The sequence below is a fragment of the Mastomys coucha genome, unplaced genomic scaffold (genome assembly GCF_008632895.1).
Source record: "Mastomys coucha isolate ucsf_1 unplaced genomic scaffold, UCSF_Mcou_1 pScaffold17, whole genome shotgun sequence".
NCBI lineage: Eukaryota > Metazoa > Chordata > Mammalia > Rodentia > Muridae > Mastomys > Mastomys coucha.
The window spans coordinates 11328956-11332072 of NW_022196899.1; the positions used below are offsets into that span (position 1 = coordinate 11328956).

A 3117-nucleotide genomic window follows, 5' to 3' on the forward strand; every position below is an offset into this window, starting at 1 on the left:
TGGACATTCTGGAAGGTCCCCCTAACCTTCTATCTCCTTATGTTGCCTGATTCCGTTACTTCTGCTGGCCCTCAGGGCTTCAGTCCTTTTCTCTCACCCAGTACCAGATCAGGTTCCCTCTTCCCCCTCCCCCAATTTGCTCCACCAGGTCAACTTTCCCTCCCAGGTCCCTCCCTTCCTCCCCACTTGTGATTGATTTCTTCTTACTGTTTCTTTTTCTCTTTTCTTTCCTCCTTCTCCTTCTCCTTCTCCTTCTCCTTCTCCTTCTCCTTCTCCTTCTCCTTCTCCTTCTCCTTCTCCTTCTCCTTCTCCTTCTTCTTCTTCTTCTTCTTCTTCTTCTTCTTCTTCTTCTTCTTCTTCTTCTTCTTCTTTTTTTGCTATCATCCATTTATTAGTGAGTTCATACAATGCATGTCTAAATGTCTATTTGGGTCTGAGTTACCTTACTGAGGGTGATATTTTCTAGTTCAAATCCATTGTGTAAATGAACCACATTTTCTGTATCCATTCTTGTGTCATGGAACATTTGGGTTGTTTCCAGTTTCTGGATATCAAAAATAAGGCCACAATGAACATAGTGGGACATGTGCCCCTGTGGCATGGTGGGGCATCTTTTGGGTATATTGCCAAGAGTGGTATGACTGGGTCTTCAGGTAGATCTATTCCAATTTTCTGATGAATCTGCAGATTGATTTCCACAGTGGTTGGACCAGTTTAAAATCCCACCAACAATAGAGGAGTGTATCTCTTTCTCCACATCTTCTCCAATATATGTTGTCACCTGAGGATTTGATCTTAGCCATTGTGATTGGTGTCAGGTATAATCTCAGGGTTGTTTTGATGTATATTTCCCTGATCACTAAGGATCTTAAATATTTCTTTAAGTGCTTCTCAGCCATTCAAGAATCCTCAGCTGTGAAATCTCGGTTTAATTCTATACCCCTTATTGGGTTGTTTGGTTGTTTTGTGTGTGTGTGTGTGTGTGTGTGTGTGTGTGTGTGTGTGTGTGTGTGTGATTAGCTTCTTGAGTTCTTTATATATTTTCTATATTAGGCCTATATTGGATGTGGGATTAGTGAAGATTTTTTTCCGAATCTGTAAGTTGCCGATTTGTCTTGATTATGTCCTTGCCTTACAGAAGCTTTCCAGTTTCATAAGTTCCCATTTATCAATTCTTGATTTTAGAGCATGAACCATTGGAGTTCTGTTTAGGAAATTTCCCCCTGTGCCAATGAGTTCAAGGCTCTTTCCAACTTTCTCTTCTGTTAGATTCAGTGTATCTGGTTTTATTTTGAGATCCTTGATCCACTTGGACTTGAGGTTTGTACAAGGTGAAAAATATGGGTCTATTTTCATTCTTCCACATAAGACAGCCAGTTAGACCAACACCGTTTATTGAAAATGCTTTCTCTTTTCTATTGTATATTTTTTGTCAAAGATCATGTGTCTGTAAGTGTGTGGTTGTATTTCTGGGTCTTCAATTTTATTCCATTGATCAATCTGTCTGTCTCTGTACCAATACCATGCAGTTTTGTTTTGTTTTGTTTTTAAACAATATTGATCTGTAGTACAGCTTGAGGTCAGGGATGGTGATTCCCCCAGCCATTCTTTTATTGTTAGGAATTGTTTTCACTATTCTGTATTTTCTGCCTTTCCAGATGAATTTGAATATTGCTCTTTCCATGTCTTTGAAGAATTGTGTTGGAACTTTGGTAAGGATTACATTGAATGTATAGATTGCTTTTGGTATGATGGCCATTTTTTACTATGTTAATTCTGCCAATCCAAGAGCATGGGAGCTCTTCCAGAATTTTGTGGATAGGCTGCAAAACATAATTAGCAGAATTCTTGAAGAGTCTCAAGAAGAGAGTCCTTTTATTACACAGTTGGTGTATGAGAACAGACAGACTTATCCAGATATATTCATATATTCGTCTTTGTGCAGAAATCAGGCTTCTTGCAATCAGGGTTTGGCCATGGCCGCCGCTTTACAAGGAACCACTGGGCAAGCAATACTTGCACAAAAGCAAGAGAATAAAGTTTTAAATGTGGAAGTTTGGGTCATTTTAGGAATGTTTGTCCTAGGAAAACAGGCGCCACAAGCAGGAAGTCAGGCGGTGCCCTGGCTATTTGTCCTCGGTGCAGGAAAGGTAAACACTGGGCTAGAGGATGTAGATGCAAGAAAGACTTTCAATGTCATCCCTTGTCAATCTCTACATGGGCACTATCTGACTTCTTCGAACTCTTCACTATCTGAAGCCTGCAAGCTCTCTTCATTAATGATCTCTTTTACAAGTGCCCAGAGGCAGAGGTTGAATTTATTCACCTGGTTGTTTCTTAGAGCTTCTCCAATTTTTTCCCAGGTTCTCTTATTTAAAGTTCTTACTTCTTGAAACCATGGGCAGCAAAATCTATCTCACCTGAAAGACTCTCTAATACTCATTCTTCCATCCTTATTCCTCTAGCCTGAAGCAGCTTTTCCTGTGCTGTGGACAATTGCTTGTTTGGATGTTTCTGACTCCATGTAACTGTCAAACCCTAGGCGAGATTAGCACTGGGTCAGTGCTAGACTCAACCTATCTAGTATCCTCCCGCACTCACAGCAATACTTCCAAAAGATGAAATTAAGGCTAGCACTAGTGTAAATAGTATAAATTGCCTACTGTGCGGAATGGTATACAGTCTTTTCTTCCATTTTCTGCAGAGCTCCACCTAAGACAGTGCTGCTCTCTGTTGATCTCTTCATGTCCAGGTTCCACATTCGGGCGCCACTTGTAGCTGCCTGCAGCCACCCAAACTGAATCTCTGTAAAGAGGGGCAGGAGCCTGGGGAAAAAATGTGAGGGAATTGGGCTGCAAGAGGAATGAATGAGACCAAGTCAGGGTTCTGATCAAGGTCTGCTTTTACTTAGGAACATCAAGTGTGTCTGTGTGTGTGTGTGTGTGTGTGTGTGTGTGTGTGTGTGTGTATTTAAGAAAATGAAAGCAAATCACTGGATGCCAGAATCTCAGTGGGTGTTGGCTCCTATTGGGAACTGAGAGAGAGACAAAGACAGAGACAGACACATATACACACACACACACACACACAGAGAGAGAGAGAGAGAGAGAGAGAGAG

The 3117-nt window shown here is 41.2% G+C and overlaps 1 pseudogene; it reads right to left on the reverse strand.

Moving 5' to 3' along the window:
• Positions 1-2761, reverse strand: part of LOC116094862 — a 6990-nt pseudogene extending 4229 nt beyond the window's left edge.
• Between the last annotated feature and the right edge of the window lie 356 nt (positions 2762-3117).